This window comes from Rhinatrema bivittatum, chromosome 10, assembly GCF_901001135.1.
Source record: "Rhinatrema bivittatum chromosome 10, aRhiBiv1.1, whole genome shotgun sequence".
NCBI lineage: Eukaryota > Metazoa > Chordata > Amphibia > Gymnophiona > Rhinatrematidae > Rhinatrema > Rhinatrema bivittatum.
The window spans coordinates 83,033,890-83,041,905 of record NC_042624.1 but is presented as its reverse complement, the minus strand read 5'-3'; the positions used below and the strand labels follow the sequence as shown (position 1 = coordinate 83,041,905).

At 43.8% G+C, this 8,016-nt stretch overlaps 1 pseudogene; it reads right to left on the bottom strand.

Moving 5' to 3' along the window:
• Positions 1-7,651: 7,651 nt before the first annotated feature.
• Positions 7,652-7,751, bottom strand: LOC115100491 (annotated as a pseudogene).
• Between the last annotated feature and the right edge of the window lie 265 nt (positions 7,752-8,016).

The window sequence follows — 8,016 nt, the reverse complement described above, 5'->3', positions numbered from 1 at the left end:
TGGCCCAGAAATCCAGCAATTCTTCCTGAATTCTGGAGTCTCCAGGCCAAATCCAGAGAGTTTCTAGGTTTGCCAGTGGGCACTCTTCTCTCAAGTGCAGCACACTTGAGTCAGCAGAAAAAAACTCATGAACAATAACTCTCATCTCCTTCCCTCTAGAGGATAGTTCTTGAAGAAAAACAACTCAGAGTGAAATTTCTCTGTATTGGGTCACTGTCTGATGTATCCACTTGAGGTGGGTTAGAAATCAGCAGAATCTTCCCTACCTCCTGATCTAAGGGATCCCAAATCCTCTATGTAAGGGTACCAAGGCTCTCACAGGGAAGATTTACAAAAAGGGCCTAGAGCAAATAAGCAAAAATAGGTCAGACAAATGACTGACTCCAAGATGGCAACTCAGGAGTCCAAATGGTTGACAAAAGAACAACAGGTCATCTAACATATCTTTACAAACATATCTATATAGAGAGATATATAGATATCAATATATATGTATGTATGTGTGTCTGTGTGTGGGTAATGACTCTTTGGGATCTCTAGGCCCTAGTCTAGGACATGGTGTTAGGAGTTCGGAGAGGAGCATATTGTTTAACAACACCTCTAGTGAGGCTGCTGGAATGGTGAGCTCCTGTTTGTGCAAAAAGAGGCAGAGATAGAGAAGCAGTGTATTATCTTTGATTCCCTAGCCTTGATAGGCCAAGCCTCATGACCTTGGTTCACCAGGTTTACTATGGAGGCAGCTCTACCTTTCTGGTCCATAACCTGACTGGAAAGGGTTGCCTTGGCCTTTTTGTAGTGTGTTGAGGACTTTTTAATGTTTTACTTTTTTGCCATTTTTTGTCCTGGATCCCCTGGTCCTGTCTCAAGGAGGGAAAGTCTCCCCTGCTTCTGGAAGGATTAGGAGGAGAGGATCTCTTTGTTTCATTTCACACCCAGTGAATGGATGCAGTAATAGTTGAGAAAAAGAGATTTGGGGGTAAAGACATGTTGTTTTTTTGTTTCGGGAAGAAGACTGTTGCTGCCCTTCCTTTCCAAGAGTGGGGAGAAGAGGAGAGTGGTTTTTTTTCCTGCTGCTTGGATCTTTCATCTTGAAAGATTCCTGTTACCATCTAAAGAGAAGAACTATGAGTAGGGTGTTGTCATTCATCAGGACATCCCCACTGAAGTCTCTGTCACTGGCAAGGAGAGGAAGACTGGGAGTTGCAAAGAACTGAAATTACATTTGGAACTCAGATATTGCCTGGGAAGGGATTTTGCAACACCTAGGAGACTCCGGGCCCACCTGGAATACTTCTCATTCTAAGCCCTGGAGGGTGAGACAATCTCAGGATCCAGTATTGTGGGACATATGCACAGAGACAGAAAGAAATAAAGATTAAGCTGAGTTATGGATATAACCAGAATCATGCATATATGGTGTCAGCTGATTGTTTAGGAATATTTGCAGTAAACTAACTTTGGAATACCCAGTCAGATTGACCAGCCTCTTTACTCAGCACCTACATATATTTACCATCAAATACACCCAGAGAAGAGGTTTTACCTCTACAACTTGAGCACTGGAGGTCTATCCTTCCCTTCCCTTCCCTCTCCCCTGCTTTCAAAGAGTCTATGACCCAGAGTGACACAGAGTTTGTGATTGTGGCCAGGGACTTAGCCCCAGCAACTGCGACTCTTGCCTTCCTGGATAATTTGAGAAAAGAAGCTACGTATATATAGGATGTATATAGGATACATATATAGGATGTATCATATAAGAACACAAGAATTGCCATACTGGGTCAGACCAAGGTCTATTGATTTGATTTGAATCTTCTTGCTGTTAGTTTAATGGAGTGTCTCCTTGTTTTAGTGTTAGTTGAATGGGTAAAAATCATCCTTTATTTAGCTGTTCTACCCCACTCATGATTTTCTAAACTTTTATGAAGTCCTGTCTCAACTGTCTCTTTTCCAAACTGAAGAGCCCTGGCCTGCATAGCCTCTCATCCCCCTGACGGGGTACATAAAATGATGGAATGGGACTTCTCCATTGCATAAGGGTCATCCCTTCCAAATTTATTTTTGGATTCCAAAATTAAGTCATGCAGTTGGTAAAGTGGACATTGATGGTAACAACATGAGTCAAACAGTACTCCTTTTCCCTTTGACTGACAGGACAGGGAGGAAATCTCATCACTCCCCTCCTTGGACTCTGACACCATCCACTCATATAAACTGGCACAATAATTGGTGCAGATACCTTGTCTCAACATTCCAGAAACAGTGAACTTTATTATCTGGATGAACCAGCCAGCAATTACATGGGTGAGAATGGTTTACAAAGTTATTCTTAAACAATGTCAGAGATTCTTACACTTCCAAAATAGTTGGGATCACATATACCTAATTAGCAGTTGGGGGACATATGTGATACATCTCAAATCAATTCAGGTACTGACCATTAGAGTCAGCATGAGTACTCACATTCCACCAACTTAAATTTTCCTCCCAGCCCTGTTGAAGGATAGTGTTTCTTAATAGCATACTCATAACAAAATTCTCATTCACTGGGGGCCAAATACATTCCTGTTAACCTTGAATTACTCATTCATCCTCTGGTCATAGATCTCCCTCCAGATTCCACCTCTATCGTCTCAATACAGGTTCTCTGGATCTTCACACGTCAAGGAAATCCTGGGGCAATCCCCTTTGAGAACTCACTCCAATCCTGAACTTCTCGTTGCCACATGGTTAGTTCCCCTGGGAGGAGAAGAAACCTATTGTTTGCCCTCAGCAGCCACTTGCCTCTCTGCTTCTCTACTCTGGTCCAGCTCTTCAGGAAGAGTAGGAAACCTCACCAACTTTTCTGGCCTTGGGCCTCTCCCCTTGAGAGAAAGAATCCCTACAGGGTCCCATTCCACTTGGAGGGTCCCTGAGCTTCCCAGACCACAGGATAGGTACTCCAGAAGATCACATAGCTAATCCCTAAATCCCACTCTGTTATGGAATCGGTAGGGGAGGAAGGGCAAAAACCCACCAAAAGTTCCCACTTTTATAACTACTGCTACAAACTTGGTCACCTAATCAGAAAACCCCCAAATCTTTAAGGGAACATACATACCATTTCCCTACAATAACCATACGCATTAAATATAATGCTCACTCATCTAGAAAGCCATTCAGTGGTTTTTTGGAGGTACTACATGCACAAACATTTTAACTGTTCAAACAAAGCAACCATGAAATTCCCCAAGTTTCTCCCACTCAGATCTTTTTGTACAACTACTCATCTATAAAAGAATGTACTATATTTTGTGAACAACCAGGAAGGATCCAATGACTCGGAGAAGGACTGAGCAAACTGATTAATTGGTAAAGTGGTTCATTTAATTTACATGTGCAAGTTTTAAAATTGCCCAGTTTGCGTAAGTAAGTCCTACTTTACTTTTGCGCATAAAATATGTGTGTATATTTTTTAAATAAATAGGAAAAGTATGCACGTTCAATACACTGATAGACTGATTTCATATATATGTGCATATGCTGTGGGATAGAGATACATGTATTTTATAAAACATGTGCATATCATACGTCCATGCTATAAAATACGGTACTTATGAGGATCTATCACGGCCATATACATGCTTATTTGCCACCGTGCACATTTGTTTGGGAGTTATCCTCAGTGTGTTGGCCCTAGATGTGCCTTGTAAGATTGACATCAATACATTTTAGGATTCCTTGTTCTTTCCTTCCATAGCCATGACAATTTCCACCTTTAATAGTTAAACCTGGTTTAGACAACACCACTTCTATGTAAACCCACTTAGCAGCACTGATGAAACCAAATATTCAGTGCTCTAACAATCTTTGCAAATAGGGCACAAAATCAGAGAGCTCTTTTGCACTCCCTAATCACTTTTTTTTTTGAAATAAAACTATTTTTGATAACTGAATGCAGTAGAAAGCTGTTTTGCAATAGCATAACAATTTGCATTCTGATTTTGCTCTGTAGCGTCTTTGGACAGACTGTGGAGGACTCTGAAGGCCTTACCTGTACCACTCAGTAAGATGGCAAGATGGCATCCATCAGGAATCTCATTATATGACAAACTGTTCAAAGCACTCCATATATCGTCTCCTTTAAAAGCTCCAAATATCTAATGACACTACCCATACTGCAACCCGAGTGGCCTCAGAAAAATGAAACAAATCTGAAACAATAAATCATGTCTATAGCATGGCTCACTAAATTTTCAGACAGGAAAGTGAGGCAGTCCAGAATTGCCACACAACGCTGCAATCTCATTTCATTGTTTTATTTTCTTTTTTTAAGATATGTCTGTATATTTTATCTTATATATTTTCCCTCTTCTCTTGGCCACATCATCAGTGAAAAGAATACTCTAACATCACGAATGATTATAGGGAGATAACCAAAAGGAGAAGAATAAGTGTCATTAATAGAATATGTCATGAAGGAGAATTCCACATGACTACTGCTGGAAAGACATCTTTTAATTTCTTCTGGAAACCAATATAAAAGAACTTAGAAGGAAATTAACAGCCAGCAGAGGGCACATGTAAATAATCCTCCCCTTTCCTAACTCAAGCACGCTTGGCTTATCAAGGAGCACAAACATATGAAAAAATTCATTGCTAGGGTGAAATACATTTCTGTTGCATAAACTGAGTGCAAGGTACTGAATGCTCAGTGTGTCAACTTTATTTCTATACAGCAATTCTAAAGCAAAACCGATACATGGATGCCTTACTTTCAGTAATTTACTTTTAGGTGGTATGTGTCTATGCCACATATAATAAAAGTAATATTCGTCTTAGAGATTTTTCCTAATGGGGAAAAGTGTTCATAGCCCGACATAAATAAAAAACTGGTTGCTCAAAGAATACAATAGACTTTGGATCAGGGATATCTGATTCACTGCGGAGGAGAATGAACTTCTCAGCCAGGTCCTGAAGTGCTATCCTGTACTCTTCAGGAAAGAGTTCAGCAAGAGGTACACGGTGGCCCAGGGCAAGCTGCAGAAGGAAATTGCCATGGTGAGCAGCAGTTTGGGGGGTGTCCTGGCATACCGTGCACCACTGCATGAAGGGGTACAGGGTAGAGATGTGCACGGAAAAAAAAATGTCTGTTTCATTTATTCATTCAGTCAATTTGTTTGGCTCGGTGATTTGTTTCTAGGGATGTGAATCGGGCTTCGGACGATTGAAAATATCGTCGATATTTTCAAAATCGTCAGAAATCGGGGGCTCCCCCAAAACGATAGGAAAACCCCACGATATTGATCGTGGGGGTTCCCTTATCGTTTTGGGGGAGGGCGGGAAAAACGGCACACAAAAATAACCCCTAAACCCACCCCGACCCTTTAAAACTAACCCCTTAGCTTCCCCCACCCTCCCGACGCCCCAAAAACTTTTTACAGGTACCTGGTGGTCCAGTGGGGGTCCCGGGAGCGATCTCCCGCTCCGGGCCATCCTCCCGCTCCCGGGCCTTCGGCTGCCACTAATCAAAATGGCGCCGATGGCCCTTTGCCCTTACCATGTGACAGGATATCCGAGCCATTGGCCAGACCTTGTCACATGGTAGGAGCACTGGATGGCCGGTGCCATCTTGTGCTCCTACCATGTGACAGGGGCTGACCAATGGCACCGGTAGCCCCTGTGACATAGTAAGGGCAAAGGCTATCGGCACCATTTTGATTACTGGCAGCCGACGATCCGAGTGCAGGAGATCACTCCCGGACCCCCGCTGGACCACCAGGGGCTTTTGGCAAGTCTTGGGGGACCCTCCTGACCCCCACAAGACTTGCCAAAAGTCCAGCGGGGGTCCGGGAGCGACCTCCTGCACTCGGACCGTTGGCTGCCAGTAATCAAAATGGCGCCGATAGCCTTTGCCCTTACTATGTCACAGGAGCTACCAGTGCCATTGGTCAGCCCCTGTCACATGGTAGGAGCACAAGATGGCCATCCAGAGCTCCTACCTTGTGACAGGGTCCGGCCAATGGCTCGGATGCCCTGTCACATGGTAAGGGCAAAGGGCCATCGGCGCCATTTTGATTAGTGGCAGCCGACGGCCCAGGAGTGGGAGGATGGCCCGGAGCAGGAGATCGCTCCCAGGACCCCCACTGGACCACCAGGTACCTGTAAAAAGTTTTTTTGGGGGGTCGGGAGGGTGGGGAAGCTAAGGGGTTAGTTTTAAAGGGTCGGTGGGTTTTTTGTTTATCGGCTCGGGCGCAGCCGATAAATAAAACCGCAATTGGCCCGATGTAAAAAAACCCACATGTGAATCGGAATCCGAACCGATTCTGGTTCCGATTCACATCTCTATTTGTTTCATTCAGTTCAGGTCCCAAAATTTCCCACCCCTGTCCAGCAGCCTCCTGCCCGCCCCTCCTCCAGGCTGTGATGCTGAAGATCTTTGTGCAGCAGTAGTGGCAATAGCTGCAGCAATTTGAAACAAAATCTGCACAGGGCACGTGAGCCAGTATGTGCTTGCTGGCCCTGAGGGTACCCTGCCCTTTTCTCCCCTACAGACTTTCTCTTTCCTAGAAAACCCATGTAAGAGACATGGACCACTGTAGGGGAGCTGTGAGCCTGTGGCAGTTCACAGGCTTCGCCTTGATTTTGTCACTGTTTCATTCATTCGATCATTTGTTTTCCACTAAAGTCAATGGAGGAAGCAATGCACCCTATTTTGGGCTCTAAAATTGATGTTTTCTATCCAAGTTTAATGAAACTTTCAGGAGGTATTAGCAGGAGAGGGATGAACACTTTGATGCCACAGGAGAGAAAAAAGGCACAAACAACAGTGGCATGAAGATCCCAAGGCACCAAAACAGGAGTGAAGGGCACCTACAACAGTGGCATGAAGACCCTAATGAGAGGTGCAGCAAATGCATAAAGCATTAGATCAGATTGTCGATTGTATCAGCTTGATCGTCATTATCTTTACTATTCTGTGTGACTGAGCCAAAGTGCACTGTAGGCGTTCAGAGGCTTGATTCTGAATGGCTTTATTTGGTTGCACCCATAACTGGATGAGAGCAATAGTCAGTAAGCATCATAAGGAAACTGGTAAGGAACTTGGAAGAGAACAGAAGCATAGTAACATTGTAAATGTCGGCAGAAAGAGATCCAAGTGGTCGGTCCAGTCTGCCCAACAAGCTTTTGTTTTTTGGTTTATTCTTAGAGTAATTGCTGCTCTATGCAGGTTACCCTAGTCAACAGAGATTATCTTTTCTTCATCTCCATCATTTAGTCACTAAGAATCCTTTGTCTTTATCCCATTGTGAGGCAGTTCCCCTAGTGTTCCTCCGTTTACCTGTGCAGGACCAGGCTAGATGCCTGGTCCACCTTAAATGCCTTAAGGAGAGTATGAGCTACAACCCAGGTGGAGATAACCAGACTAGGCCCAGGTCTCCAGGAGGAAGGCAGCTCCTGTGCATAACACTGTCCAAACACTGAGCTGAGACGAAGCAGTACAGACTGTGAGTAGAGAGAGGGAGTACACTGTCTGAAGGTAAAGGTAGTCTACTGTTGTGTATATGATTGAACCTGTGAATAAAGATTATGTTTTGAGAAAGGCTGGAGTCAGGCTAGTTTTTTCTCCAGGCCTGTGGGAATCATCATTCATTCCCACACCCATAAAAACCAAAATATGGAACATTTCACGCATCCTTACACAGGGGCCATGCTAATTTTCTCTGCATCATTCCAATTCTATTATATGTGTTGGAAGCAGAGCCAAAAACAGTCAAAGGCACCAAGAAAGGCACAAATCAGCAAGAGCCTGGGCATCAACACCCAAAAGCATCCCAGATTCATGAGTCTGCATTTCTTGGTATGCGGTAATCCTTAAGAGCTGTATGTGATGGGGGGGTGAAAGACTTGAGGTAGTAGTGACTGGCAATTTGAAGTTGGCAAAGCAATGTGACAAGGCAATAGATAAAGCCAAAAATATGCTGGGCTGCATAAAGAGAGGCAGTAAGAAAAAGAAGGTGATAATGTTCTTGTAGA